This window comes from Rousettus aegyptiacus, unplaced genomic scaffold (genome assembly GCF_014176215.1).
Source record: "Rousettus aegyptiacus isolate mRouAeg1 unplaced genomic scaffold, mRouAeg1.p scaffold_m13_p_6, whole genome shotgun sequence".
Taxonomy (NCBI): domain Eukaryota; kingdom Metazoa; phylum Chordata; class Mammalia; order Chiroptera; family Pteropodidae; genus Rousettus; species Rousettus aegyptiacus.
In genome coordinates, this window is record NW_023416309.1 from 17,977,199 (window position 1) to 17,986,448 (window position 9,250).

A 9,250-nucleotide genomic window follows, 5' to 3' on the forward strand; every position below is an offset into this window, starting at 1 on the left:
AAGTGTCGATGACTAATGCAGTTATTGAAAGAGGTCTTTAATTTCCTGGAGGCAAACACCATTACCCGCCACCTCCATTTCACAGACAAAGAGATGCCAAGACTACGAGGGAGTCAGTGATGGAAGAAATTATAAAACTGATGCAATTACTGAGAAAATGATGAAATGTCTCACAATGAAAGGCTTCAATTCCCTTCAATTTCAGGTTTTGAGATATGCATCAGCATGGCTGTGTCTTCCAGTATTATTACTTCTTGGGTTTCTGTGTCACCCTCATAGTGGGAGAATATTTTGCATCGGGCAGCACATTCTCGTTCTTTCTCCTCCCACCCAGGCTGTTTCATTTCTTCCAGTATTTCTGCTTTGATAATTTCTTGGATTAATTAGCTGTCAGGAGTGAATGCTTTCATAGTGGAATCTAGGTGAGGTTCATGGAGCACTAGATCTTTCTCTGTTTCTGACCTACTGTGGGACATAGGGACAATTACTTGAGCACTCTGATCAGTTACTTTCTACTTGTGGCTGCAGGTAAGAATCTGCCCTTTGCAGAACACGGGGCCTTCCTCTAGACCCAGGCCCAGGCCCAGAGTTAGCCTGTTTAGGGACCCCAGTGGGGCCAGTGTGGGAACTGATGAGGGGTGTATAGCCCAGCAGCAAAAGAGAAGGGTTGGTGAGACAAGGAAGGCAGAGACAGGGAAGGCTGTGTGTCCTCATCATCCTTTCTAACAACTCTTGCTTTCTTACAGTTCTTTTAAGGAAAAAGGTTAGAGATAGAAAGAGATTACAATTAAGTAGGTGTATCTATCATACCCGCTCCAAACACATCAATTATCTTTTTACATTCAACTGAATTCGATGCCATTCTTGATAGCATCCCACCTCTGAAGATAAGTGATTAGTCTTCAGAGTAAAGTATATTAAATATACTTATTTACTATATTAAATATAAATAAACTATATTAAATACTTTCCAGATTGTTAGGTCATTAGGGAAGGATCTAAAGCAAGGTCTAATAATAATAATTTTTATTACTTCTACCTTTAAGTTTCCAAAGCATTTTTTTTTCTCACCAATCTTGTTTGTACCTCACAACTAACTTATTAGCTTGAGTAATTTGTAACTTTTGTTATATTCTGAAAACAGCAATGGAATGAAACATATTACTTCACTTTTTCTTAAATCATTGATTCTCAACCTTGCAATCTCCTGGGGAACATGAAAACCCCGATGCCTGGGTCCTACTCCAGAGGTTCTGATTTAATGGGTCTGGGCGTCCCATTTTACAACTGCGGGGTAATTCTAATGTCCTTCTAAGGTTGAGGACCACGGTGGCTTAAACTAATATGAGTTATAGGGAAAATGGTTGACGTCTTGATGTCATCATTCCTTTCGTGCCACTGACTCCTGGGGCACTCCATTCGGGCTTCCAAACAGGTCTATGAGCTGCAGCCACCGCTCTGCCTGCGCTGAGGTCTCTCTGGTCGTCTCCAGCCGACTAGGCCGCTTGGAGCGCCCCTTGTGGCCACTGCTGGACTCCGAGCACCTGCTGGCTGGAAGAAAGGCCTCTGCGGCCGGCCTCTTCCTTCCTCACCAGGCGTGTTTTTGAACCGTTTCCCAGCTGCTGGAACTCTCCCCTTAAGCAAGGGGTTGCAGATCCTCACTGCCGGCCCGACCAAGCTCTTTCTGACAATCCTTCTCCTCTCTCACCTTGGTCTCACTTACAGGTCTTTCTTACCCCAGCTGTGGAAAAAGGAACACCTGGGCAAGATGAAGGACAAAAGGTTATGGGGGTGTGTTTGTATAGAGGGGAGGGTGACGGGTCTCCACCAGCAACAGCTACAAATGCTCAGTTTTAGAAATTCCATTGCTACTTAGACAGTAAAAATGTGGCACTGAAAAGTTTAGAAATATAAGCCGATGTGAGAGTTGTTCACCAGAAAATACTTAAAGAGACGAAATTAGCGGTGTGAACTTAGGCAAGTTCTTTTACTTTCACTTCTCAGAGCCCATTTCCTCCCTTGTAAAATGAGGAAATGTAAACCTTATTTTACCAGGAAATGAAACAAAATCAGGAAGATTGTGAATCAAAACCAGGCTGTTCTTGTTTTGATGATTCTCTTTTGGTCTAAATTCAAGAAATCACGGAGTCTATTCATTAAGGCAAGGATACTGCAGTGGCAGACATCCATGGTGACGTCATCCACAATGTCATGTGAGGGGTTAAGAGGGTGGCTCTGGAGATAGCACTTGCCACCTGTGTGGCCTTAGGCAAATTCGTTAACCTCCCAGTGCCTCAGTTTCCTCATCAGTAAAATGGAATAGTAACTACCTTGACATAAATATTAACAACAATAGCAATTGGGAAAGAAAATCAGAGTGACTAAAACGATTCCCCATTACATATACACCTTCCCATTCTCTAGAATAGTGCTTCAGCGTCATCCAGGAGCTTATTACTGATGCAGATTATTAGACCCCACCCCAGACCTACCGAATCAGAATCTGCAAGGGGTAAGGCCCAGTAATCTGTTTGGAACCTCTCTGGAATCTCCAGGGGCTTCTTATTTATGCTAAAGTTTGAGCAGCATCATTCTAGAATCTTGCTCCCCAAAGTGTGGTCCAAAGCTGGGAATCAGTAGCATCACCTGAGAATCTATTAGATGTACAGAATCATGTGCCCTACTCAGGATCTGCTAAATTGCAATCTGCGTTTTAACAAGATCCCCGGGTATTTCTGTGCCCATTAAATCTTGAGAAACACTGCCCTAGAACTGCATCTTTAATACATTAGCCACTAGCCATATGTGCCTATTAAAATTACAATTAATTTGAAATAACATTAGAAATGCAGTTCCTCAGTCACTAGCCATATTTCAAGTGCTCAAAAGCCATATGTGGTAACTGTAGTGGACAGTGTAGATTATAGAACATTTCCATTATCTTAGAAAGTTCCATTGGAGAGTGCAGCTCTAGAAAATCATTACTATCTTTTTAATTTTTTATTTTTGTAATTGTTCGGTTGCTCATGGGAGCCATTACGCAAGCAGGAAGGTGGCTCAATATCTAAGATGGTCCACGGCTCACGACCAAAGTTACAGCGGAGGCTTCCCGGGCGGTGAGATCAGCCAAAGGGAAAAGTTCCCGCTCCGTAACCCCACCGACATCTTGGGTCAAAACCTTTAAAAACTGTGCCTGTACCCCAGACACGTGCGACTTCTCTGGTCCCCTTTCCCCGGGACCAGAGAACCTCGTCCACAGACCCTAATAAAGCCTGTTTTATACTTCGCTTTGGCTCAATCTCATCCTCATTTTCATCTCCTCCGGCCGATCAGTAATCATAGATCATTTAGGTGGAGTGGATGGCCTGGGACAAGTGTGACAAATTCTAATGTTTAAGAGCCAGGTAGGTAAAGAAAATGAATGAAGTAAGCCAATTATAAGAGAACCAAGAGCACAAGCACAATGGTAAGTGACCAGCAACACTCAACATCCACGCTGATTGACAATAGGGAGTGCTGGGGATTGTGGTAACTGGGAAAAGTATGTTCAGATCCAGCTGATAGTTACCACAGAAGAGGCTAGGCCCAGGCTAGGCCCAGACTAGGCTAGATAGTTCTCTTTTTGTTTAAGAAGTTGGAAATCTGGATTTTTAAAATATGATTCTTAATTTTTTTTTATTTCTATTTTTTTTTCTGGCTTTATTGAAATATAATAGGCAATTAGTCGCTTGTATTTACATTGTACAATTCAACGAGTTTTTTCAATTATAGTTGGCATATAATAATATATTAATTTCAATTGTACTGCATAGTGATTAGAGATCTATATAACTCACAAAGTGATCACCCCACTAAACCTAGTACCCCTCTTCCCCCTTACATATTTATCATACATTTTTCTCTATTTTCCTTATACTATACTTTATACCTCCACGTCTATTTTGTAACTATCCATTTGTACTTCTTAATCCCTTTGCCCTTTTTTTGCAGCTCCCCTAACCCCCTCCCATCTAGTAGCCCTCAAAATATTCTCTGTATCTATGAGTTTATTTATCCATTGTTGTTGTTGTTTATTTTGTTCTTTAGATTCCACATGTACATGAAATCATGTGGCATTTGTCTTTCTTTATCTGACTTATTCCAGGTAAAGAAATACCCTCTAGGTCCATCAAGGCAATATCTTTTTCCATCCCCTTTCTTTTAGCCTGTGTGTATCTCTTAATCTGAGGTGAGTCTCTTGTAGCCAGCATATGTAGGGGTCTTGTTTTCTTTTCCATTCAGCCACTTTTTCTTTTGGTTACAGCACTTAATTCTTTTCCATTTGAGTATTTGTTCGTAGGAATATAGTTAATGCCATTCTTTAATCATGTTTTTGATACATTTTGTTTCTTCTTAAAGAAGTCCCTCCAACATTTTCTGTAATACTGGCTTGGTGGTGATAAATTCCTTTAGGTTTTATTTATTTATTTATTTATTTATTTATTTATTTATTTATTGTCTGGGTAGCTCTTTATCTGTCCTTCAACTCTAAATGATAGCTTTGCTGGATAAAGTATTCTTCGTTGTAGATCCTGGGTTTTCATCACATTGAATATTTTGTGCCAAGCCCTTATGGTCTGCATAGTTTCTTTTAAGAAATCAGCTGCCAGTTTTATGGGTGCTCCCTTATAGGTCACTAACTGCTTTTCTCTTGCTGCTTTTAAGATTCTCTCTTTGTATTTAACCTTTGGCATTTTAATTATAATGTGTCTTGGTGTGGGCCTCTTTGGGACTTTTGTGGGACTCTCGGAGCTTCCTGGGGTTGTATGTCTATTTCCTTCACTAGCTTAGGGAAGTTTTCCATCATTATTTCTTCAAATAGCTCTTCACTTCTTGTTTTCCTTCAGGTACTAAAAGACACAGATATTTTTACATTTAATTGTGTCCCATAGGCTCCTTAAATTATTATTATAGTCTTGGGTTCTTTCTTCTTGCCGTTCTGATTGAGTGTCCTTGGCTTTCCCATCCTTCATATTGGTGGTTCGATCCTCTTCTTTATCCATTCTGTTGATCCCCTCTAATGTACTCTTCATCTCATAATGTGTTCTTCATTTCTGACTGGTTTCCTTTTGTAATTTTCATTTCCATTTTTATGTTTTTTATCTCTTTGTTAAAGTTCTCATCAAGTTCGCTGACACTTCCCGTAAGTTCATTGGCATCTTTATAACCAGTATTTTGCACTCTGCATCTGTTAGACTGCTTGACTCCATTATTCCTGGATCTCTTTTCTTTTCTCTTGCATGGTTTTGGTTTCTTCGTCTTCCCATTTTGGCTGCCTTTCTGTATCTCTTTCTATGTACTAAGCAAAGCTCCTAAGCTTTCCAGTCTTATTAGTGCAGCTTTGTGTAGTAGGTGTCCAGTGGCATAGTCCTGAGAGGGGTTTAGCTGCAGGCCAATTTAGCCCCAGCCTGTGCCCCTCCAGGGCCACCTGTTAAAATTCAGCAAGCAATCCACAGATGCTGCGCTTATAGTTGCATCAAGAGGCCATGTCAGAAACTGAGGTCAGCTGCTACTACTGTGAGTCTTGGCACTGCTCAGCAAGGAGTAACAGACTCCCTGAGGACACAATTGGATGTGGCTTGGATGGGGCCATAAGTTGGAGGAGGTAGAGTTTTAGCAAATCCTCTGGGAAGAGCAAACTCTGTTATCCAGTTTGATGATGTCTCAGCTATGGCGGCAGTACATCTTCACACTGGGAGTGGGGAGGGTTCAACAGAGGAACAATGGATACCATCAGCACCTCTGCCTGGGAGGGAGCCTTGCCTTCGGCCCTCGCTCTGACAACTCAGTGTCCCTTGTAAGTCCCTGGTGTCCCCTGTGCAGCTGGCCCGGCGCTGGTGCTCAGAGATAGCAGGTCTGTCACTGTGAATGTCCACTCGGCCCCTTTAAGAGGTGTCTGCAGCTGCTGGCTGCCGCAGCCTCTGTCCCACTCAGCCGCTAGGGACTGTCGGCCTCGCGTCTTTCCCACCTCTGAACTTCTACTATTGCAGGGTGGTTTCTTTTCTCTCTCCTTAGTTGTAGTGCTTCTGCTCATCTAGATCCCAGGATACTTTGCTTGCTGTTTATGTTTCTTTCACAACTTTGATGTGGTCACAAGAGGGATGAACAAAGCCTCTATCATCTATGCCATTATTTTTCCCTCTCATGATTCTTAAATTTTGATCAAAATTTGAAAAATGCTCTACTTGCCAAAGAAACATTCCTAGGGACCTGCTTTGACCTTGGTGTTGTGACCTGAAAATTAAGCTGTCTGGTTAAGCCTTGCCAAGGTCAGTAGTTTCATTTGTGTGTATCTTCCTTTCTTCCTCTATTTCTTTTTTTCTTTTCCCCTTTTAATCTCATCTTTGCTTTCCTTTCCTCATTTTTCTTTTCTTTCTCCTCCTCTAATATATGTGTACACACACACACACACACACACACACACACACGTTTTATCTAGTAAACATTTATCGAATGTTCTCTATGTGCCATACACTATGCTAGGGACTCAGCCATGAACCAACATTGCCTCTCTCCTCGAAGAGCCCACAGTTGAGTGGGAGACTCAGCCATGAGTGCAGATAATGACAGTACAATGTCTGGAGTGTTGTAGCAGAGATATGTACAAAGCCCTATGGAATGGTAAATAAAGGATTAAGTCGAGTTTGAGGGGGAGGGGTTAGAGTGGTCTTCACACATGTGTAGATAGCTGAGCTGGGTCCAAAGTTGTATAGGAGTTCTCTAGGCCGAAGGGTTGGGATCGGAGTAGAAGTAGGAGTAGGAGAGGGTACTTTTAGTGTCAGGAACAGCTTGGAGATTTGACATAGCTTGGTGTGTTTGAAAAGAGAAAATGTCAGGGCGGCTGATGTGTAAGATATATAAAGTTATTTACCAGACCTCTTTGTTCTTAAAAGTTTCCTAGACATGTCCCACCACTATTTGAGCCACTCCGCCTTACCCCAAGACTTCTCTCACCACAACCTTGTGGCCCCTGGATCTAAACCTTCCTGAATCCCTCCCTCCAGCCCCTGCTGTCTTTACACTCCCTTCTCTCTCCTGCCTACATCTTCCTCCATCCACTTAAAATTCAGAGTCCCTTTTACATATTCATAACCATTTGGTGCTCAACCAACCAGGGGGAGAATAGGATGCTGAGATTGTTAGCTCACCACTAGGAAAGTGGTTTAAATGTTAATAATTTTGTGATCCTTATTTGAATCCTGATTCAAACAAAAGTGTTAAAAAATGGAGAAATTTATAAGCTGATTGAAAATTTGAACACTAAATGGATATTAATGATTAAAATTTTTAGGTATGATAATGGTATTATGGTAATATTAAAACAAGTCTTTAGAGATGAATCAGATATTTATGAATGAAATGATATGAAATCTGGAACTTGCTTAAAAATAATATAGGAGGGAAGAGGAAGTGGATGAGGTACAGATGAAACATGATTGGCTGTGCATTGATGATTGTTGAACCTAGGTGACAGGTACCTAAAGGTTCATTAATTAGATTTCCCATTTCTGTATGTGTCTGCATATGTATTATGTTGGAAATACTCTATTTTTTTGGTTGAACTATGTCCTTCAAAAAGATATGTTAAAGTCCTAACTCCTGGTACCTCTGGATGTGACCTTATTTGCAAATAGGATCTTTTCAGACAAAAATCAAGTTAAAATGAAATCATTAGGATGGGCTCTAATCTAATATGACTGGTGTTTTTATAAGAAGGGGGAATTTTATATGATCAACTAATATTTGCAAAGGGAGTCAAAAATACTCAATGGGCAAAGAATAGTCTCTTCAATAAATGATGCTAGGAAAACTGGATAACTGTATGAAGAAGAATGAAATTGGACCCCTATCTTATACCACTTACAAAAATTAACTCAAAATGGATATTGTTTTGGCAATGATTTTTGGATATGATACCATAAGCACAAGCAACAACACCAAAAATTAATATATGGGACTATAACAAACTAAAAAGCTCAGTGAAAGAAACAACCCATAAAATGAAAAGACAACCTATGGAATGAGAGAAAATATTTGCAACTTCTCTTAAAAAGTTAATATCCAGATTATATAAAGAACTCATACAACTCAACAACAAAAAAACAAACAATCTGATTATAAAACGGGCAGAGGAACTGACTAGACATTTTCCAAATAAGACATACAAATGACTAATAAGTAAATGAAAAGGTGCTCCACATCACTAATCATCAAAAAAAAAAAAAGGCAAATAAAAACATAAAAACCACAATGAGATATCTCACAACTGTTGGAATGGCTGTCATAACAAGATAAAAAATAATAAGTATCAGTGAGGATGTGGAGAATAGGGAACTCTTGTGTACTGTACTGTTGGTGAGAATGTAAATTAGTAAACTACTATTGAAAATAGTATGGGGGTCTTCAAGAAATTAAAAATAGAACTACCATATGATTCAGAAATACCACTTCTGGGTATATATATTCAAAGAATATGAAAACAGGATCTCGAAGAGATAACTGCTCTTCCATATTCATTGCAGCATTTTTCACAACAACAAAAATATGGAGGCAACCTGAGTGTCTATCAACAGATAAATGGATAAAGAAGTTCTGGTATATATAGACATATTATTCAAGCCATAAAAGTGAAGGAAATCCTGCCATTTGTGACAACATGGATGCATCTTGAGGGCATTATGCCAAGTAAAAGGAATCAGACAGAGAAAGGCAAATACTGTATGATCTCATTTATATGTGGAATCCAAAAATGCTGAATTCATAGAAACAGAGAGTAGAATGGTTTTTACTAGGGGCTGGAGGGTCAGGGAAATGGGAAGATGTTGGTCAATGGGTCCAAACTTCCAGTTATGGTGATTATAATTAATAATACTGTATTATATACTTGAAAGTTGCTAAGAGAGTAGATCTGAAATGTTTTCAGTACAAAAAAGAAATGGTAATTATGTGACATGATGGAGGTGGTAGACACCATGGTGGTCATCATTTCTCAGTATATAAGTGCATCCATCCAACACATTGTGTGCCTTCGGCTACACAATGTGCTATGTCAACTGTATCACAATGAAGATAGAAAGAAACAAGAGGGAACTTTGGACAGAGGCAAACAGGGGGATTGCCATGCCACTGGCAGAGGCAGAGACTGGGGTGATGCAGCTACAAGCCAAGGAACTCCTAGTGTTAACGGCCATTTGGCTGTCACTGGGAGCTA